This window comes from Odocoileus virginianus, chromosome 34, assembly GCF_023699985.2.
Source record: "Odocoileus virginianus isolate 20LAN1187 ecotype Illinois chromosome 34, Ovbor_1.2, whole genome shotgun sequence".
Taxonomy (NCBI): Eukaryota; Metazoa; Chordata; class Mammalia; order Artiodactyla; family Cervidae; genus Odocoileus; species Odocoileus virginianus.
The window spans coordinates 5,131,945-5,155,596 of NC_069707.1; the positions used below are offsets into that span (position 1 = coordinate 5,131,945).

A 23,652-nucleotide genomic window follows, 5' to 3' on the forward strand; every position below is an offset into this window, starting at 1 on the left:
CTAAAGAAGCTACCTGGCACCTAGTCCACCTGTTTTTACTGACAAAGTGAACTCATGGGAGAAAGACAAAGATTGGGACTCTGGATCAAGTGTTAACATGATCCACTCATGGTAAGTGAATTATGAAGTTCTGGGAGAATCAGAAGCACAGCCATGACCTCTGAAGTTGCTGGTCCCAAGTGATGATGCCCTGAGGACCCCATGGCCCTCACGGTCAAGGATTCCCAGCCTCGCCTCCTCCCCTTTCCTGGTCCTTGCTGTGTGTGTCCTGGTGCCGCGTGTGCGGTCAGCTTTGTAGGAGGAGACTTGAGGTAGCGGGGCCAGAGAAATGGTCCAGTCTCAGCATAGATCAACAGGCTCTGATGGCCATGCCACTCACATCACCAGCACAGGGGAACTGGGCAAGCATCGCTATGAGGAAAGCAACACACCGCATCTCATCTCCCGCAACTCACCCGCGAGAGAGACCACAAGTATTAATAAAACTTGTCCAGACTGATGTTTACCTGGTGTCCGTGCTCGTTTATATGGACTTCACAAGGGACCTCTGCCTCTCTGCAGAAAAGGCCTGCATCCCCTCTGTGCTCTCAAGCCTGTGCTGGAGACGTGGGTTCTTATCCTGACTCTGCCGTAACGAGCTGCTCATTTGCACTTGGTTTCTTTCAGGGCTTTCCTGGTGACGCAGGTGGTAAAGAAGCCGCCTGCAGTGCAGGAGATGCAGGTTTGATCTCTGGGTCGGGAAGATCCCCCTGGAGAAGGGAATGGCTACCCACTCCAGGATTCTTGCCTGGAGAATCCCATGGGCAGAGGAGCCTGGTGGGCTACAGTCCGTGGGGTTGCAAAGAGTCGGACATGACTGAATGACTAACACTTTCATTTTCCCTGTGAGAAGTGGTGAGGTGTGGCTTACATGCCCCTTGTTTCATTAAACCTTCATCAATTATCATCACCATCATCATCATAGTCTGTATGATTATCATTCCAACAAAAGAAGCACCAAGAAACTAAGGGATTGACCCAAGGTCACTCAGGTAGTGAATTATAGAATTTCCCTACCTGATCTCACCATCTCCTAGGGCAATAACCAACTATGGCTACAAACCTGCTTGTTAGTTTTCAGTGGTCATGACTCTGATATCCTGACAGTCTGAGAACTAGGGAATTCGTATTTCAGATTTTATATCACATGCCAGCAATGAGCTGTCATTTGTATTTGGTACTTGTACATGTAGGGAGATCCCACAGACAGTGTATAGAAGGGGCCAGCAATGGGATTATTCGTGCTTAGACCATCTGCAGATGACCTCATGAGCTATTTGGCCAATGAAGCAGAAGGCTAAGGAGGGAAATTAATAAGATTTAAGTGTAGCCAAGATATTTGTTGAAACGGAGGACACATAGCAAACAAATGTTTCTTCTACGATGCAGGCTACTCCAGGTTTTGACTGAATATAGGCAAACCCATGTAGGATCCACTGAAATTCTGAATCAAGGTGATCCACAAGGTCACGGATGTTTTCTCAAGAGAATATAGAAAATGCAACAACCCTAAAAGTGCAGAGCTGACATTTTGTAGTTATAAGAAAAGCTTTCTTATTTCGGTTCTTTCCCCAAACCTATGATTTTTAAAAGAGGTAAAATGCAATGCTTCCTCCCCACTAAATGGAAAGGAGCTGAAGAGGCTGTGCATGGGACCCTCCGCGTCTCAGCTGCCAGGTAATTTATAGCCAAGCACTGTTATAGGCTCTCTCTTTACCAGACAATCAGTGGCTAAAAACCTCCAGTCTTTTACCTCTCACTTTTCAAAGGTTATGTTGCAAATTCAGTCTTATGGCACATTTCAGTAAAGTCACTGAGTGGGTAGCCTGATGTCTTATTGTCTCTCTGTTCCTGTTTATCAGAATTTTGTGTTGCTTCATCAGCTGTCATTTAACTGTACGTGGTGGATAGATTTATTATAAGTGGGCAAAAACCGGGTAACTGTAGGTTTCTTTGATAGACTGTGCAGTGGTCAGAAAATATGTCCCTTGCCTTGCGGCCGTCACTTTGATCACGATCATCACTTGGAAGATCGCCACCAGTTATTTTGAGGCGTGGTGGTCCCAGAGCTTGCCTCCTGGGTGACTGACATGGACGCTCCCTGTGGCCGAAACTGCACAAGGGGAAGGAAGCAGGGTGTCATCTGACCAGCGTTTGTACGGATGACTTGCCTCAGACCAGCCAGCTGGCGTCACTTCCCTTTCGAGAAGAACAAAAGAGGATGGATGGTGGTTTTGGCACAAAGGAGTCTCTTCAATTTAAACAACGGCCTTTTCTAAGTGGAACTTCAGTTTGCACAGCGGAGCCACCCCAGAGGCAGCCCCCCAGTCGGCGCCCTGCTGGCCTGGACAAGTCCACACTGCACCAGGAGCTCAGTTGCCAGGCCCCTGGGAGCCAGGCGGGTTGCTAAGCCTGCTGGCCCGGCATGTGGGCCCTGCCCTCGGCACACAGAGACCGCTCAGCCCCACAGAAGCCAGCAGTTTGCTCCATCCCTGCAGATGAACAGGTCACTGCGTGCTTCAGAGGGTGAGAGAGCTGGTCCCGCTCTGGGCCTCTCTCGGGGTCCAGCCTGTCCCCAGAATTAACCTGCGACCTTTTCAGTCATAACCACAACTTAAGATTTCTAGCTGCAGTATGAGTTTCTCAGCAACTTTGGCCCCAAACAAATGAAATAAATATAACGAATACAGACAAAAATGTGTCAGTGGGTACATCACAAATGGATAATATCTGCCTTTGAGCAACTGTTAGCATTTTCGGATCTTTTGAGACTATTAGGTCAGGGCTTCCCAGGTGGCGCCCGTGGTAAAGAACCCACCTGCCAACGCAGGAGATGGGAAGAGACGTGGGTTTGATCCCTGGGTCGGGAAGATCCCCTCAAGGAAGGTGTGGCAACCCACTCCCGTATCCCTGCCTGGAGAATCCCACGGACAGAGGAGCCTGGCGGGCTACAGTCCGTGGGGTCACAAAGAGTCGGATACAACTGAAGTGACTTAGCACACACACACAGTCATGTCATTTATAACACTGAGCTTTAATGAGAAATTTGAGTTTGACAGAAACTTCTATTCTACAGGCAAGATCACAACAGCACAGAGACTAAGTAAGACCCTGGATTCAACATCTAGGCCATGAGACAATATCCATTTTCAGAAAGGAAGTGTCCGGAGAAAATTGTTTTTTCTCAGAAACATGTTTCTCTTTCTATTTTGGCTAAGATCATACTAAAAACGGGAAACTCAAGCGACTTTCTTGGTACTGGTCTCTTTGAGAACAAGCCAGGCTCTCGTCTAGTCTTAAACTGGCAGAGGGCCATGCACTTCTCTGGAAGCCAATACGTGCCATTGCTTATTCAAGACTGTTAGGACATCTAATAGATGTAAGATGTCAAAGAGATTTTTGGATTAGATCTGGACTTCTGTTGGAAATTGGGAATTCTGGGGCTTAATTGGATGGGGGAGTCAGTGATTACTGCTCCTGCACACGGTTCACGTGAACCATTAGATGCCTTACATTAAGGAAGGCACTTCGCATCTCGGAATCGTGTGTTTACACTTTGAGTGACTATTTTTATTAATGTAAATACTAGAATAATTGAGGCATGTGGGAGCAAAACACCTTTTATTTTCCTCCCATGAAATATCTGCAATGAGAAAGCAACACACTGGCTATTATGAGAGGGTGCTGAGTAAAGGCGACACAATCGGCTTTTTTATGAAGGGTGGTCATCCGCCTGTGAGCCACAAGGAACACCGCGAACAATAGTGATTACCAACGCGAGCTCTGACCCTCAGCGACAGCTGAGTGAGAAATAATAGGGGATATTTTTCTCGGGGGGCACATGACTGTGACAGTCTCCTCACCCCGTCCCCGCAGTGTGCAGACGCCTTCCTGCCTGGCACCGCGTGTGTCTCTCTTGCCATCATCTTGCCCTTTGCCAAGTGCTGAGGAGTGTTGAAGACCCTGGCCGTTCTGTGCGTGTGTGTGTTGGGGTGCAGAGTTCGCATATCTTAGGGACGGTTTCCCAGCAGAGGAGCAAGGGTCTTGGCCTCACCAGGACATCTGCTGTTCCTGGAAGGAGGGACCACGGACCCTGAAACACTGAAATGCATTTCTGCCTTTTGCCAACATCACGGAATCTTACCTTTGAAAGGAACTTTGTTTTCACATGTAAAAACAAAAACAAAAACAAAAAAACCCAACAACGTCTTAGGGGAAACAGTCAGGAAGACTTTTTCTTGAATCTGACGGGAACTGGGGGCGGGGGCTTCTGTGGGAAAGGTGACAGGGGCCCCCTTGTTCGCTGAGGGGCTGGGACAGTGGTCGGTGGATTGCAGTGGGGAGGTTACAGCTGCCCACTGGTGTCTGTGAAAGACCGTTCACCCGGAGGGGATCCTGAGAGAAGCCTGCTGCTCTAACCCGAGGCTCTCTGAAGACTTTCCCCAAGTGTCTGTTAAGTGATGCCTTTAGAATTAGGGGTGCTCATGGGACCTGATCGGGTTGCCACAGGAACATTCAATATTGTTTGCAGCCAATTTCTGCTCTAGCTCCATGTCAGCTCCGAATTTCACAATAGATATGACAGAATGTCCAAAGTGACAATAATGTAGCATCTTGGTTTTTAGAAGATAAAATGCATTGCAACTCTTGATATTTCTTCATGTTTTTAGTAATAATGGTTATTTTTCTTTTATTCTATAGGAAAGTAGAATAGGACTAGAGATAGATGATAAAATAGGACTAGATAAACAAGAGCAGAAATAGGGTAAAAGGAGAGTGTGGAAAAGAGTATCCTGAATTTAAGCTTCCACAAGAGTAGAAAGGGGTTCCTCTGATGGTTCAGATGGTAAAGAATCTGCCTGCAATGCAGAGACCCAGGTTTGATCTCTGGGTCTGGAGATCCCCTGGAGAAGGAAATGTCTACCCATTCTAGTATTCTTGCTTGGAGACTTCCGTGGACAGAGGAGCCTGGTGGGCTACAGTCCACGGGGTCACAAAGAGTTGGACACAATTGAGCGACTAACACACACTCACAAAGAGTAGGAAATGCATGGAAGAAAACAAGGAGCCTTCTTCTTAGGAGACGGCTAGAGCAAGATGACCGCAGCCCGGAAGGTGGAGGGCTGTCTCTCTGGACCAGCATGAACTGGGACATGTCACACTAGCATTTCTTGATGTAGTATTTTCATTGGGTTACTGAAATCACCTTGAAAGTGAAAGTGAAGTTGCTCAGTCATGTCTGACTCTGCGACCGTGTGGACTATAGCCCATCAGGCTTCCCCGTCCATGGGATTTTCTAGGCAAGACTACTGGAGTGGGTTACTATTTCCTCCTCCAGGGATCTTCCCAACCCAGGGATCAAACCCAGGTCTCCTGCATTGCAGGCAGATGCTTTACCCTCTGAGTAGCCACCAGGGAAGCCCCAATCACGTTAATTTCTAGCAGCAAACAATGCTCACTATGTTATTAGGTGAATCTTCTAGATGAAAGTCATTTCTTGGTTTAAGTAAGGACACCAGGCTACTGTATTCTTTGTGCATATTAACTCAGCCCTTTAATGGTGATCCCCTTTCATTCTATCGCCATTTTAATTTGGGCCCTTTGCCACTATCAAGGCATCAGCCGTTTGAAAGGACCGTTGCATCTGCTTTACAAATATTGCTGTGGACATTGCCCTTCGCTGTGTGAGAGCTCACTAGAGAGATTTTGTTTATAATTTAACCTTAGGAAAAGTTTTGTTCTCTTAAAGCATCGTATATTTTCTACTTTCCTGCTTTCTCATGATGGTGTTTTAACTGACCATCTTACTTTATTATTGTTATTTTTGGCCTGTATTATATTGGCCCTGTATTATTTCTATTTTTTATTATTGTTGTCTGTTTTTGCTTAAAGCTGTTTCAAATCTTTGGCAGAAAAAGAGAGACCATGTGTAACTACTGAACATTTTTATGTAATTAATGGCTTCTAAGTTCACATAGTAATTAAAAAATATTTATTGAGTACCTTCTGGGAATAAAGAGTCCAACCCTGAGAAGTCTAAGTCCTTGTTCTCATGATGCTGCCATTTTAGTTGACTGAACCTTACAATTACCAAGCAAATAGCTATATAAACATTCTATATGTATGTATTTTAAACATTATATATTTCAGATGGCTTTAAATAGGAAGAAAAGAAAACATAGCTTGGGGGAGTGTGTTGGAGCCAACCTACAGGTCTGGATCACTTTTTCAGATAGGGTAGTCAAAGCCTCCTCATTGAATAGTAATCTGAACAAAGAGGGAAAAGCAACCATGTATAGAATCAGCACTAGAGAGTTGCAGGCAGCTGGAGGAGCAGGTGCAAAGGTCATGAGGCAGGAGCAAACCTGATGTGTTTGAGGAATTCCACGTCTGGTGGGATTGGAGGATGTTGAGTACTAAATATTGATTAAGATAAGGATATGGAGGAGATAAGGGCCAGATGATGTTATGTCTCATATGCAGTGAGGACACATTGATTCCAAATGTAGCGGAAGGTCAACTGAGGATTTTACGCAAGGGAGTGACACAATCTCGTTTACCTTGGAGAAGGACAGCTCTGGCTACTGAACAGAAGATGGACTGCAGCGGGAACACAGGGGTGTCTAGAAGCTGCAGCGGGAACACAGGGGTGTCTAGAAGCTGCAGCAGCAACGCAGGGGAGCGGTCGTGGGGGCGCACGGAGAAGGGACCCCATCCCCCGAGGGGGAAAGGCAGGGCACTGGCTTGTTACTATAGAATGAGAACGTGGGCGGCAACGGGAATGAAGGCTTCAAGACGACTCGACCGTCCTTAGATGTGGGCAGGAAATGTCCAGGGGCCGAGCCAAGACTTGTTTTGAAAATGTCCAATGAAATACCTGCTGGACACTCAAGAGCAGCTGTTGATTAGGAAGCTGGGCATAGGATTTAGAAGCTCAGAGGGGAGGGTGGAGCAGGGTCCGGTATGGGAGGCAGGGTATAGACGGTGCTCCGCTGAGGGGTTTGGTGAACGAGCTCAGCACGGGTAGGAAAACAAAGAACAAAAGAGGACTGAGGGCAGAATCCTCTTAGCCCCCTGATTTACTGTTTTCCTTAATGTTCCCTTAACCAACTATATTAACATGTAGTTATCCAAATTCAGTTCAGTTCACTTCCGTCGCTCAGTCGTGTCTGACTCTTTGCGACCCCATGTACTGCAGCACGCCAGGCCTCCCTGTCCATCACCAGCTCCCGGAGCTTGCTCAAACTCATGTCCATCGAGTCGGTGATGCCATCCAACCATCTCATCCTCTTGTTGTCCCCTTCTCCTCCTGCCTTCAATCTTTCCCAGCATCAGGGTCTTCTCCAATGAGTCAGTTCTTCGCATCAGGTGGCCAAAGGATTGAAACTTCAGCTTCAGCATCAGTCCTTCCAATGAATATTCAAATCTGTATTTGAATATTCTTCAATATATTCAATATATTCAATACTATTTGAATATAGCTATTCAAACCTGTAGAGAAATGCCCGGTTGGGGTAGATTATTTTTTGAGTGAGCCAAGTCATGCTTAGAGTCCTTCCTGATGAATATGGAAAGCAGCCAGTCTGACAATCTGCTACATTAAATTTAGCTTTAGGCTATGATTGTAATTCAGATAGAATTGTATGTTTCTGGAAGAACGATAGTTTACAGTACAGAATTGACTTAAGTTAAAAAGTAGACTTGAAAAGATAAAGTTGCATGTAATAATCTACTACTGAATGTGCAGGACGTCCTCAGGTAAAAATAACTGCTATCATCTCTTGTTTTACTTGGTTTTGAATTATTTATTTATATATTTATTTTGGCAGCACTACCTGGCATGTGGGATCTTAGTTCCCTGATCAGGGATCAAAGCTGGGTCCCTTTCAATGGAATCACGAAGTCTTAACAACTGGACCACGAGGGAAGTCACTTGCATTAATTACAAACGTGTGACATGTTATTTGTTGGAGAGTTTAGTCTGGGAAATGGAAACTGACTTAGAAATCAGACTTTTAAAGTGACCATAGAAAATGGTAAAGAGAAAGGATGTCTTGCTTACCTCCCTCCCTCACAGGGAGGGCAATTAGCTTCTCTGTAGCTGGGGTACTGAAAAGGGGAGCAGGACAGAATGTATTTTCCTCTGTTAAAACTTCCACGATTGCTTAATTGCTCTGTGATTTCTTAGCAGCTAAAATATTTTTGTTTGCCAATGTTAAAAATCTCAAGTTCTGCACCGTTAGTGTTTGAAAAACACTTGGTTGTTGCACTGTTCACTTTTACTATTCCCAAAGATTAGATCAAAATGAAGAATTACTTTGGCCACTGAATGAGCTGGTATCTTTGGAGGATAGATGTTTTGAGAACCACAGCAATATTTCATGCTGTCCTAAATTAGATGCTTAAAGTCACAGTGGTCTGCTGGACTTTTAATTTCCAGAGTTAGATTCAGCCTTACTGCTCTTGAACGGATCAGACGGGGCCTTGAAGGATGAAATATAGTCAGGGCTGGGCATTCTTCTCTAAAAATGGAAGATGAACAGCATGGAATTTCTTTAGTAAATGGAAGCACATGACAAAGGAAGGCAGGTTATTCCTATGACAGAGGGGGTCTTAAATAATTTTTACAAGAGCAAGGCAATGCAGTGTATTTCCAGTGTCTAAAATGTGCACATTTAAAGTCCCCTTGGCCCAATATTAAAGAAAATACTAGATGATTCAAAGATAGACTCTTGGTTAAGCTCATACAGAAAATTTCCATAAATCAACTCAACTAAAACAAAACATATCTTAAAAAATTAAGGAAGAGATCTAAGAAAGGAATTTTCCTTGCAGAAGAAAAGAAACAAAAAACCACCTGCTAAAAACAATTTGAATGGATAGTATTAAATGAACTACCCTATCTTGTTTTATAAAATGAAATGGAAAATATATTTCAGATTAGGGCACTTTGACCTTATTTGAAATACAGTCACACATGACACCTTTATTAATTACTGAATTAACACCCAAATGTGGACAAAGACTTTACAGAAAAAAAACTCAACTATAGTCAAAATTAGAGACTGTCAAATAGACACGACAAATGTAAGAATGCTTTGATAGGTACTCAGATATTAATAAATGTTTGCTTAGTCTCTGCTTACCCTGACTACACTGAATTTTTTACATAGACTTTAATCATGAGCCCTGAATAAGTGTAAGATATGTCCTATAGCTTCAGGTACTGATTCTCAGTGGCTCAGCCTTGGGTTCCCAGGTTAAATCTCTATTTTTGTAAGCATTAACAATTAAGACAATTATTTATCTTAGATATAATAAAATTTTAAACAAGTTAGCATTTCAAGATTTGACTCAAAAAAAAAATTTTTTTTTTTTTAAAATCTCTAAGCATCTTTAGCTGTTTTGGAGGATGAACAGATGCAACCAGATCCAGAACTCAGAGGATACCACTGGGGTGGATTAGATGGTGATTGGGAACCCAGGGAGGAAGAGCTGAGGTGATGGCCCGCCAGCCCACCTGCCCCAGGACACATGCACATAGATTCCAACTATCTATGCAGCCTTATAGACTAAAAAGGCCTATTTCTCCAAACACAGAGAGAAATTTGAGAGCTTGTTAGTAAAGAGATAAGAGCCCCAAAGTGGAGTCCCCTGTGCTCAACTCCATACTGGCAAACCAACACTTACTACCTAACCAAAGACTTTCCACCTCTTCCAGGAATACAACCTTTAACCAGTCAACCTGGAATTACTTGGCCAGCACTAGTGACGTAATCCACATGAGATACCCCTCCATCCTCAACAGGAAGGTGACCTTGTCTGAAAGCGACCCACTGTTAAAACTTCCATTTTCCACTCCCATAAAGGCCTTTTGTTTCATATAGCTCTTTAGAGTTTTCTTTTTTCTAGCTGCTGGATGGGATGCTGCCTGAATTATGAACCAGTGAATAAAGCCAATAAGATCTTTAAAATTTACTCTATTGAATTTTGTTTTTTAACAGATTTGGTGGCAGAAAGACACTGTTGGTGGCTTTGTGACAAAAGAAACTCAGGCATGGAACCTGTAAACCCTCTTTGAGCTCTCTTTCTCGCCATTTCTGAGGGCCATGGGTAAGTTCCTCTCAGTTCTGAACGGATTCTACTTTGCACTGAGCTCCCGATACAACTGGGTTTCCAGTCCGGGGCTGGTCAGCTTGAGTGAGTAGCCAGTTCCACTTGGAACCCGAGCTCCTAGTCCTTGATTCAATCCACAATTCCCCATTTGATTGGAAGCCCCAGATTCTGATTTAGCCCCCAGATTTCATGTTGGGAACTGCTGTTAGTTCAGCCTGCAGCTCCCTGTGGTGTTGGACCCCAGTCTGAAGTCCTCGTCTGTTGAGGTCTGCTGGTATAATCCTTTCTCCAGTCCTGAGCTCCAGGGGCATTGCTGCCGGCGTGCACAGGGTCTCCCCTTGGCCAGCCCACAGTGACAGCTCTGGTTACTGGTGTGGTAAGGTACACAGGAGGTAAATGTTACTGCTGACAGGAGTCTCAAAAGCCACCCACCCACCTCCCCAGAAAAACTGCAAAAATATTGGTGGGCACAGATTGAGCACTTAAAAGCCATTAGCGCATTCACCACCTAACTCTAAGGTGGTGTTGGGCTTCCCTGGGAGCTCAGCTGGTAAAGCATCTGCTTGCAATGCAGGAGACCCCAGTTCGCTTCCTGAGACGGGAAGATCCGCTGGAGAAGCAACAGGCTACCCACTCCAGGATTCTTGGGCTTCCCTGCTGGCTCAGCTGGTGAGGAATATGCCTGCCATGTGGGAGACCTGAGTTCGATCCCTGGGTTGGGAAGATCCCCTGGAGAAGGGAAAGGCTACCCACTCCAGTATTCTGGCCTGGAGAATTCCATGGGCTGTGTAGTCCCTGGGGTCGCAAAGAGTCACACACGACTGAGTGACTTTCACTTTCACCAGACAACCTCAAGAAAAGTTCCATGTGAGGAAGCACACTGTTAAACATGACATAACTCCCAACTCAGCAACAGTTTGAGGAACTAGTCTGGCTCCAAGAAACCCAAAGACTTAGCTGAAAAAGAATGGGATCCTTAGCTCCAGAGAAATCGTGCCACCTTCTGGCACACCTGCTTATTATATGGCTAAGAACTATGGTCTTGGAAGCTGTACATTTACAAAAATGGTGAAATCTTACTAAAAACAACCTAGAATTACAATGGCCATTATGGGAAACGTTCCCACTAGACAGGATTGTTCCTTTAAGCAGGGCTCTTGAAAGCCAGGGTTTCCACATTAAACAGAGTGGTATACCTTTTTTAATTGGTATGCACAGGCTTTCAGAAGGCTTCTTCAAGATTCCAAAAATAGCCTCATTGAAAAATTTGTTGCAAAAGGCGAGTGAAAAACTAAAGGCTAATAAAAACTCAAGGAGCTACCTAAAACAAAAGACAGTGAGAGTGCCATGCCCCCTACTGTTCCTCTCCACCCTCCTTCACCTGCGTACTCACATTCTCTGAATCCTCTGAGCTGCCTTTCCATGCCAAAGAGACTATTAAACAGTTGACTCTTAAAATAAAAGCACTGGAGGTTGCAGGAGACCCTCCTTGGGTATCTTTCACTCCTTGGTCAAAGACAGAATTAAGGGCCCTAGTTTAAAAAGCTTCCTAAACCCAAGGAGGATCCCTACAAGCTGTCAAAAGGATTTAGAGGCATAATCCAGGGCGGGGACCCCTGGTTGCCTGTTCCCTGTCGACCTGCGTGCAGGCTGGCAAGACGTGGTGAAGTTCAAAACAGACACAGGCAGCAGAATGGTGTGACCCTTAGGGTGATGTCCAAGATCCTCCACCTTCAAGTGGTCCCCCCATGGACCGGAAAAAGTCACAGAGTAGCTGCTCTTCTCAGAGCCATTGCTAGGATCTTCTCTGCCTGCATGGATCGGTCTACTCTGCAAACACACAAACAAAGGCAAGATGAATCCTGCAGGTTTTGAAGCTTGAATGGAAGCTCTCTTCCCACCCCATTTCAGGTTCCACCCAGCCTGCTCGTGTCTGTTCCCCTTTACATGGAACAGTGAGCACACACTTGGACAGTTATGCCTTAAGGGTTCACTGGGAGTGTTTGAAAGTGTTAGTTGCTCAGTTGTGTCCCACTCTTTACGACCCCGTGAACTACAGCCCAGCAGGCTCCTCTGTCCATGGAGTTCTCCAGGCAAGAATACTGGAGTGGGTATCCACTGACTTCTCCAGGGGACCTTCCCAACCCAGAGATCAAACCCAGGTTTCTTGCACTGCAGGCAGAGTCTTTACCATCTGAGCAACCGCTGAGGCCCCTCCTTATTTCTCCCAAGTGCTCCACCAAGATGTAAGTGCTCTCCAATCCCTGGGAAACTGACCCTTTTACAATATGTAGACGATCATTCCCTGTTCTCAGTGACCACAGAGGCATTTGTGAAAGATTCCACTTACTCGGGGCAACAGTTAACTGAAAAAAGGACATAAAGTCTCTAAGGAAAAATTACAATGATCCCTAGACGCTGTTCCTCACCTAGGTCATAATCTAAGCAGTGAAGGAATCTAGCTATCTCTGTAAAAGAATTAAACTGAACCAAGAATATCCTAGGCCCACAGCGGAGCAACGGCTTCGTGGCTTCCCAAGCCCGGTTGGTTCCTGTAGACTCTAGCTTCCTAATTCTTCCCTCCTGGCTTCTCCGCTCTGTGACCTTAACTAAACTTTCAATCCCCGTGGCCCTTCCTTGGGAAGATACACACGAGCAGCCCTTTATGGGCCTAAAACAAGCCTGCGAGAACCGCCTGCCTTCAGCCTGCCCAACTCTTCAAAGCCTCTCACCTCGTTTGTGTGTGGGAGACAACCAAGGCCGAGAAAACTCGCACAAGAAGATGGTAAAAAGCTCGGCCCACTGCCTGTGAGAGCGGGCAGCTCGATTCAGCGGCTCCCACCCCAGCTGCCTGAAGCCTACAGCTGCAGCTGCAAACAGTGGAAGCCTCCTCGGACCCGACCCTGGGAAATGGTATTTATTTACCGCTCCGCATGCTGTCCAAAGTCTTCTGACTTCTGAATCGACTCAACATTTCTCTGCAAGCAGACTAACCTCCTACGAGATCCTTCTGCTTTCACCACCTAATCTGCATGTTTAACCTTCCAGGGTCTTAATCCTGCTATGTTGAAGGTGTGCCCCAGGGCTGTGCGGTAATAATGTCCTCTTTTGTGACACTGTGGTCCAGATTTACAAGCTCTTTTCCTAATACTGATCTAATCTTGTCTGTTGATACGTCATGCTGTAGAAATGAAAAAGGTATTTCCAATTACTACCCTCAATTCACACATGTGTACCCTCATGTTCTTAGGAGTCTCCAAATTGGATATGCCTCCCAATCACAAAAGGATCTCAGCAGCAACACCCATCATTATGAGATATTTATAACAACCTTTTCAGGTTAGGAGGTTTATTTTCAGAATAGGCTGAAAACTTAATGGACCCCAGCCTGAACAGGCAACAATCCCTGTGAATAAATCCACTGTAGTACCTGCTTGGTGGGAGTGGAATTTGTTCCTGATAAGGTTCATCTCTGTGTGTGGTGGTTATCATTCTCCTGGGGCCTCTGAATGCCTAGACAGCTGGTGCACAACCAGAGAGTGCCTCTTTAGGTTTATCTAACTGTGCCCTTAACTGTTCACAAATGAACTAAAGACACCTTGTTGATTAACTTGCCTGAACTTCCATCACTGATTTAGACAGGACCTACCAGGAGTTTACAAAGAGTCTGGCACAACTGAGTGACTGAATGATGGGAATGACTAGGAGGCCTTCATGATTCCGGGTTTTCTTCCTCTGATGATGTAAATGAGAATGTGATCAAGGAACTTCTCCTGAACTCTTAGAAAGACTGCAGAATCCGCTGCTAAGACAACAGGTGCTCTAGAAAAGCCCTTAGGTTCTCTGGACAAAGTTGTTCTTGATAACAGGGTAGCCCTTGCCTTTTAGCTGAGCAAAGGAGTCTGTGTGTGGCCAACACCACCCGTTACACCTGCGTTAACACTTCTGGGGGAGATGAACTCAGTCACATAAAATCACTGAGCAAGGCATCTGGCTAACAAGGATGACTCCTTCAAGGGGGCCTTGGCTTGACTTCTTCGGATTGATCAGTTTGGGTCTTGGGTTCCATGGGTCTGGTGTGTGCTCCCAACACTGGGGATTACACTGCGTATAGTCAGAGTAGTTTCCTGGTGCACTGTATCTTCTCAAAGGTTTACATGCATGTTTGCATGTCTACTAACCACCAAAGTAATGATCTCCCTATGACTGGTATGCCAAAATGGAATGAGGAAATTTACCAGCAGAAATATTGTGAGCCTCAACTCGTGACCTGGGAACACCACAGAGATTCAACAAAAAACCATCGTGACCTGTGAATGTGTGTGAGTTAGTCGCTCAGCTGTGTCCGACTCTTTGTGACCCCATGGACTGTGGCTTACAAGGCTCCTCCGTCCATGGGATTTTCCAGGCAAAAGTACTGGAGTGGGGTGCCAGATTCTCCTGTGAACAGCACACCGAAAATCAGTAAAATCTGTGAGGACTCCAGAGCAGTAACAGAATTTACATTTTCTATGGAGCAGCTTAACCAAGAGATGTGATCAAAAGGGGGGGATGGTTATAAGAGGAAAAGCAGACCCAAATGGAGTCACTTGTGCTAAGCCTCATGTATTAAGCCTCATCAAGACTTAATACCTAACCTAACTGTAGTTTCCACTTCTCTCAGGAATATTACCTTTAACCAGTCAATGAGGAACTGCCTGGCCAGCACGGGTGATGTAATCTGCCCCAGCGACCCCTAACATCCCCCAGAGGAAGGTGATCTTGCCTGGAACAATCAAGTCTTTGTTAAAGACCTTTTTTTCCTGTGCCCTTCTGCCTACAAAGGCTTTCCTTTTGTACAGGTTCTAGGTAGATGGGACATCGTCCAATTTCTAGATTGTTGAATAAAGCCAATAGGATCTTTAAACTTGGTTACTTTTTTTTTTGATAAGCCTAAAAGCATAATTTGAAAGAAAATCACCTAACAAGTTAATTGTGGGTACATGTGTACCTTTAGGTGTGGCTGTGTGAGACAAGTCCAGAGTCTACAAGAACATTCACCAGCTTTGACAGATTTCTGCTGAAGGCGCATCTTGGTGCCAGGCGCATGCTGATGCCCTTTCCTCGTGGAACTGAGGTCCTCACAGCGACTGTGTGTGGCAGTGACAGCTACAGCCAGCTGTGGGGCTGGATGGGGTTTGGGTGGTAGGGCCATCTGTTTAATAATAGGGCCTTAGCTTCTCAACGCGGAGGGCAACCAGAGGCAACCACGGATACGCTGTGTAAGGGACAGCCACACCTTGGCACGGAGAAGGCCAGCACACGGCCAGGACCAGGGCTGACTTTCCTGGGTTAAGTCATCTACTCAGACAAATATTGGCTGGTTATGAAAAAACAACCAAAACACCCCACTTAATCAAGTATGCGCTGTATCATAGGGAAAAAGACAATGGTTTTCAGAATAAACTATCAACAAAACAATGCTCATTTCAACTGTAATTTGCAATTCATGATTGAAGCCCATTAAATGTTAGTTTAGTTTCTGAACTCATTTGAACACAAAGGAAGTAATTCCCTGTAATATTTAGAGACATCATCTTCTTCTGGAATAAAATGAGAAAGATTTTTTTTTCCCCCCGCTTGCTGTCTGAAAACATTTCTTGCAATAAATGATACAACTCAGTAATCTGTTAAGTATTCTAAAGGTGCTGTGGCTTATCCATATTTAATTTTTCTACAATTACTTTATTAAGTGAATCTATTGAGGCCAAAACATATTGGATGAACAATTCTAACTTTCCTTATTTGTAAATGTTTGCTAAATCACAGGAAAATTTGATATTATCCCATCTCCCTTCTGTGTCTGATGCTAAAAATACTACCTCTTTGGTTTTTTATTAAAATAGACATTTCATATGAAAAAAGATAATTGAGCCCCATAAGTCAAGAGGAAAATGCTAGAATGATTACAGTCTACAAGTTACCAAGTGGTACTTTCCAAATGCATCTGAAAAATACTGAGGAATGCATGGGAAAAAAATGTTGCTCTATTAAGTAATTTGAAAGAAACAGTGACAGGTGATTTTATTTTCCTGGGCTCCAAAGTCACTGTGTACAGTGACTGCAGCCACTTGCTTCTTGGAAGGAAACCTATGACAAACCTAGACAATGTTCTAAGAAGCAGAGACATCACTTTGTTGACAAAGGTCCATATAGTCAAAACTATGGTCTTCCCAGTAGTCACATACAATGTGAGAGTTGGACCACAAAGAAGGCTTAGCACTGAAGATTGAGGCTTTTGAACGGTGGTGTTGGAGAAAACTCTTGAGAGTCCCTTGGACTGCAAGGAGATCAAACCAGTCAATCCTAAAGGAAATCAACCCTGAATAATCTTTGGAAGGGCTGATGCTGAAGCTCTGATATTTTGGCCACCTGATGCAAAAAGCCAACTCCTTGGAGAAGACTGTGATGCTGGGAAAGACTGAAGGCAGGAGGGGACGGGGACAACAGAAGATGAGATGGTTGGATGCTATCACTGACACAGTGGGCCTTCCCTAGTGACTTAGACAGTGAAGAGGCCGCCTGCAATGCAGGAGACCTGAGTTGGTTTCTTGGATCAGGAAGATCCCCTGGAGAAGGGAATGGCTACCCACTCCAGTACTCTTTCCTGGAGAATCTCCATGGACAGAGGAGCCTGGCAGGCCACAGTCCATAGGGCTGCAAAGAATCGGACATGACTGAAGCTACTTAGCATGCACATAGACATGATGGCATTAATAAATAGAATAAATATGCTGATAATATAGATTAGTGATTAGCTTTATTGAAAATCATGAGATGATTATCTTTCACCTAAAAATGCTGTAAGGAGAAGGAAGATGAAATTTTGACTCAGTAGATCTCATAAAGCAGAAGAGACCTGTGGCTGTGAGTGAGCGTAATTTACTTTTCTGATTTTGATTCTACTTCTTTTGCTGTTTGGGTGAAAATAGTCACAAATTACAGCTCGAAGACGGGTCAAAATCTTTTTTGGAGCTCTGGCTGACATAGTTGGTAAAAAATTTTAAAAATCTCTATAAAACTTGGACAAAGCAATTAGGCAGTAACAGTGTTGTTTTCAAGTCAGCTCTGCTCACAGCTCCCCTCGACTCCTTTTCCGGCCAGGTTCATTCACAAGCGGACGTGAATGTCGGAAAGCCTAAAGGGGCTGGACGTCACCTGAGGGTCAATGTTCCCTGCTCCTCCGTCCCCGCCACCCCATCTCTGCGCTGCTGTGTGGTCTCCAACTTCTCCCCACGCCCTGACCCTGCTTTCCGATTCCTGGCTGGCTGCCGGTTCCCCCCCCTCACTCTATTTCAAAAACACAAACACCCGCCTCTACTCAGGTTGTTCAGCCACTCAAACCAACTTCACGGTGGTTCCCAGCTCTTCCCCCAAATCTGGCCAATTTCTGGGGGTGACCCCCTGACTGCCCTGGCATTCTGGCCACTAGCTCGCCTCTCTTCGGGCCTTATTTAGCCCAAGAGCCTCTCTTGGTGAGCCGTGTCAGGCTGGGAGCCACAGGAGGGAGGTACCTGGAGCCCTGGACGTGTCATCACCATATGGGGCAGGCCAAACGATCACGGGTCATCTGTGCATTGTACACACACACACACACACACACACACACACACACACATACTTTGTTGTTGTTGTTAAAAGTTGTAATGATGGTAAAGACTATTTTTGTTTAGTTTTGCATTCTAACCTACAACCCTCTCTGGTTTCCTTCATGTGAAAATCTAATAAAGGCTTGAGAAGATAAAATGAGCCTGCATCAAAAAATATAACTGTCCAGTTGGATAATTTATTGATTTCCCCCAATGAGAACATATTGATTTAAATGAAACTTTTGTAATATTACTGGTTTAACACTAGCTCTGTCGTCTTTTTGCTTTCTTGATTGAGTTAGTGAAATACACATGGTACGTAAAATCTCTTTGATGACTAAAAACACGTTTAAAAATATTATACATCAATTTCTTGTGTAATTTCCACTAAGAGTTGAATAAAGGGTGGCAGATGAATACATCAAAGACATTTTTTAAGTTGCCTTTCATGAGCAATTAGAGAATATTACAAAGTAATCTAACTTCTGTCAAATTTCAAATAGATGTCGTGAGAGATCTTTCTGGAACACAGATGCTTACATGAGAAAGGAACCAAAGGAGACGACTAGGGAGAAGACTTGTGCTAGTACTGGTGCGTCCGGGGGCAGTGGCCTGCTCAAGGTCACCCACTCGGCAGGGGCAGAGCTGGGATTCGGAGCAGGACTGTTGGCTGGTGCCCTGAGCCCTGTCCCTGAGGTGGAGTCATAGAGTGCACCACCACCAAGAGTGCATGGAAGGAATCGCTGGATAAATGAACGTGGGGCTCTGGACTGCACGGCTTTTACATCTAAAAGGGCCAGATCTTGTGGGTGCCTAAAATCAAAATAGAAGCAAAAAGGAGAAAAGGAGGTGTTCAGGACTTTGAATTTAAATCGAACAGAGAATACAGACCAAAGGCCAGGTTAGGAGCATTATTCCAGTGCCGGCATAGAGCCAGAGAAGGGGGTGGAATCAGAGATGCTCTGGTAAGCACTTCGCAGGGCAGGAAAGGGATGGATTTTGACAGAAAGGCAACCTGAGGTGTTTGACCTGGCCTTTCTGATCACCCTGATCTCATTCTGTCTTTACTTACAGACTCCAAATTCAGTTCCAAAAGGAGCATTAAATATTTAATCAATGGATTTTATGGAAAACTTCAGGAGAAGGATGGTAGAGTGTTTGTACCTTGAAGAGCCAAAGTTTTCTTCCATTTCTGAAAAAGTATCTCTGCTCTTCAAAAAAAAGCCCCTCTTCCCGTCACAGCTTCCTTTTCCCTTGAGTATCTCCCTTAATACACCTCCACCATCACCCAGATCTGCCTCTAACGGCTCCTCCCTGCAGACAGCTCTCTCCAATCCTCGTCAGGATCCTACTGCCAAACAAAAGCCTAGCAAAAGCTCCTAACTTATTAATTTATTAATAGTCAAATTGGAACCACCCCTGTCTCATGTGTGTGTGTGTATTTACATGTGTGTTTGGATGTGAGTATAAAAAATGGGAGACAGTGATGACCATTGCACTGTGTGCATTTCGTCTCAAAATGGTAAAAAGGATAAAGAGTTGATGGGAGAGACATTTAATTTTAGAAGGTAGAAGAAGCAAGCTGTCCAACTAGTGATTCTTGGCTGTAATTTTGACAGAGACAATTTTTACACAGGATTCTGGGGAGAGGTTAGTGATCAGATGCTGCAGTATAGATCTTAGAGTCCTCTTGTAAAGACAGTTCCTGAAACCAAGCAAGCAGGCAAGTGCCTTAAGAAGATTATAATAAAAAGAGGAAGACTTATTTCAGGAGGCAGTAAGTATCTGTTGAATGTCAGCAGAATGCACAGTCAGACACTGGAACAACATTTAGACAGAACTTCCCTTAGGTGAAGGCTAGAAAAATAACAATATCTTTTGCATCGCAACCATTATTTTATTTGTTCATCACAGCAACCCAGAGAGAAGATATTATTAGCCTCATGTTATAGATGAGGAAAATATTTTTTAAAAATAGTGCCTTACTTAAAGTAATTTATCTAGATGATGAGATTTGGATCTGAAATTTTGAAAAGCTTTCTTTCAAGTCATTTAATGAACACAATTATCACACGCTCTGTGCTGAACTTCCCAGGGGGCGCTAGTGGTAAAGAACCCGCCTGCCAGCGCAGGTAGACTTAAGAGACTCAGGTTCGATCTGTGGGTTGGGAAGATCCCTTGGAGCAGGGCATGGAAACCCACTCCAGAATTTTTGCCTGGAGCATCCCATGGACAGAGGTGCCTGGCGGGTTACCATCCATGGGATCTCAAAGAGCCAGACATGACTGAAGTGGCTTAGCATGCTGTGCTGACCATGAGGTCAGTTGTCAGGAATACAGATACAAACACTATCTCCGAGTTCATGAAACTCACTTCCTTGGAAGAAACAAAAAGGAATCCTATCAGTGATGACACATCAAAAGTGATGTTGAAGTGTGAGATGAGTTATGGGACGTACAAAGGACAAAGAACAAGGATTGGTAGAAATACAGAGGAGACAACATTTTGGGGGAGCTTTCTACATGAGGGATTTTCTGTGAAGTCTACATATTCTATAACACCGAGAAAAACTCAGATTAAAGTCAACCGAACTCGAAGAAGAGTTATTCAAAGTATAGGAATAGGACTGCAAATCCTTGATGGTGGGTGTTGAAGGTGTTTCCTGTTAAGATGCCCAGTAGTACACTGGGGTGAAAAGACTTCTTCAGACCAAGATGACAGCAGAAAAAGTCCATGTCCAATCACTTCTTCCTTCATTATGCCAGCACTTTACAAAGATTTCCTCTCACAGAAACTACATCTAAATTCTGTTCTGCGCTGGTGTTTAAATTCTTCCCCCCCGAAAGTGATATTGTTGTAAGTGATAGATTCGATCAAACTATACAGTATTTGTCTCTATGCAAGAGGTGAGTTTTGCATTCTGGAGATGGTCGAATTTATTTACTCTCTTACATCAAATTCACCTGTTGAAACATTTTCTTAAACAAATAGCTATTTCTGTATGTAGTTCGCTGGAATAAAAGAGGACACATGGTGAGTCTTTTATTGTATTTAAAAAACAATTCATTCTTGTATATTAATAGTAGGAATATGAAGATTTTTGGTCATAAATTCAATTGTAGAACAACATTAATTTTTGATATTAGTCTAGGTAACCTAAAAGCAAGTGCAATAGCAATCTTACATAAGAGGCTTGGTACATATCCCCCTTTTGCAGCTTTACGTAATACGTATCCTTTATATAAGTGGTCAATGAAAGGCCCAAGGGATTTTGGCAGCATGTAAACTGCACATATCCTGTGGCATGAATAAATAATACTGAAATATACTGATATAAATAAAGCATCTTCTCATTGATGTCAAACAGGATCACGGTAGCTGGCAACTACAGTCTTTTCCTAATGACTTGGCTTAGAGTACCGAGAAAAACATGCAGGAATAACCTATTAAATAGTGTGAGCAGTTTTGTGACAGAATTGCTACAAAGAAAGAGTTTTCAATGGAAAATAGGTTATAAAGTGATTAATTTGTGACCTTACACTAATGTAATTTATGGTGCTTCAATTTCTTTTCATAGGAACTATCTTATGAGAACAGAAATGTGGCTTTTGAGACAGTAACTGGGATGACAAAGAGACCAGTCCAACTTACTTTGTCTTAAAAGAACATTGTGTTTTGAATAATGTTACTGATGGCCTTATATTCATTCTCAACAAAAGTTGAGCATTTTTATTTAACTCAAGCAAAAGACAAAAGGAACTAAAGTTAGGTTTTTCCTCCCTAATTCATCTGGTCAAATTAGCTACACTGGTAGAAAATGTTTCTACAGAAAATATTCACTAGACAGAAATCCATTTATGTAAGATTATAGCCACCAAAAATGAAAAACTACTGTAAACTAGGATACATAGAGTCTGAATATAACTTTATGAAACAGCCATGTGACCAAAAATTATAGAATCAGACTAAAGAGATGAAGACTGACTCCTCCCCCAACAAAAACTCACCAATCAACCACAAAACAAACACGTATCATATATTCAAGGCTGATGAAATTCATCATGCTGACTAATTAAAGGAAAAGTCTACACATTACTAAATCCTCAAACTCTTTGATCTGTAATCCACCAATCATTCAACACTGCCTCAAAGACAGCCGGCAAATACTATGCACAGGTTTGCATGCTCTCATCACCCTCACCGTCGCTAAAGTAGACATTTTCAATTGATCGTGACCCTTGACTCACCGGAGGGTGGCCGAGGACTCAGAATCTTGGGTAACACATCCATACTACCAATCAATCTAGTTGGAGAACAAGATGAATTTCATTTGCATCTATGGAACTCTCAATCTTCAACCAGTGAGTAGCAAATATTTACAGAGTGCTCAAGAAACATCTATGCTTAGGAAGACACAGATGAGGTTCAACTTAGTTATTTCTGTCACAAAGGTTAATTTCCAAAAGGGGAGGGAAGCTCCAAAAGCATAAATGGACATGAATAAATCACAATGATAGGTAACTAAGAGTACCTGGAGGAGGTGAGCTCAAGATGGTGCCAGAAGGAACGGAGAAGCCCAGTGATTTTAAGAAAGCTGGGCGGGGTGGGGGGGAGGCGGTTAACATTTTGATTTGAGCAAAAACTTGAAAAGAATTAAAATGTGCTTTGGCAGATGGGAGAGTAACAGTTGTGCCACTTGGATGTTATTAAGCCCAACATTTGTAAAGTGCTCTGTGTGGTATCCTCCCCTTCTCCCCTGGAGGAGGGCATGGCAACCCACTCAGGTATTCTTGCCTGGAGAATCCCACAGACAGAGGAGCCTGGCGGGCTACAGTCCATGCGGTCCCGAAGTCGGACACGATTGAACGACAAATGCTGTGTGGTATTGAAGAAGCAAATCCCACGGACAGAGGAACCTGGTGGGCTACAGGCCATGGGGTCACAAGGGCCTGACATGACTGAGCCAGTGAGAATGCACGCAGGCTGTGTGCTATATTCCATCATAGTTCCAAAGTTCCTTTTAGCCGTTATTGTCATGCTATAGGCAGAGTTACAAATATTTGTAGATAAATAAATGTTTGAGATCAGCGCTATAACAAGCAACCTTTGGGAAAGCAGAAAGTTTTCAGATTTTCCTAAAGCCTTTCCCTTATAAGCGATATTTGACATTAATAAAATACCAAACCAAACTATAAGCTGGCTTGCCAAGGGCAGAATTTTAAAAGGAAACTGTCCATGTTAAGGATTCCCTTGGAGGATAGTCAAGAAATTCTGAAAAACTAGAAACAAATTTCTGTAATATAGATATTAAAACCTTACGAGACTGAGAACATTTCCCAGAGAGAAATACACAAGAGGAAGTGAACAATATTGCTGATAATTTCTCTTTGGTTGGCGTAAGCACTGACTTTTAGGCTTGCTGTTTCCTTGCTGCTTTATGGATGCTGACACAGAGGACAGACATAATGGGATGGCAGCAAGGAAACCCCTTCTCGAGACGAAGCATCTCGAGGAATTTGGGAGTAGACATTTCATACTATAGAAGTAACAGAACCATGCTCTTGAGGCACCAATTCTCTAATCACAAAATCTACCCTCTCTCACTCATATGACATCTTATGGCTATAATGTATCTTCAGAGAGGGCAGCAATGTACAACAGGGGAATTAGGAAATTATTTTAATTGAGCCTCTGTCACCAGGAGGTTATATTATGCTTTATTAATGGAATGTACTCTTACATGCTTTAAGATTATCATAGACTATAACCTGTAAAAGGGAAAATAAAGGTGTTCAGTATATTACAGAGCAACAGGAATTGTAGCACTTCTAAAATGCTCAGATCATGCCAGAAACATCCATTCCACCCT

At 43.8% G+C, this 23,652-nt stretch overlaps 1 protein-coding gene across 3 annotated transcripts in view; it reads right to left on the bottom strand.

The window, feature by feature from the left end:
- The window catches only part of PACRG (parkin coregulated), a 513,183-nt gene that overhangs the window by 53,379 nt on the left and 436,152 nt on the right, over positions 1-23,652 (bottom strand). The gene's annotated exons all lie outside the window — the stretch shown is intronic.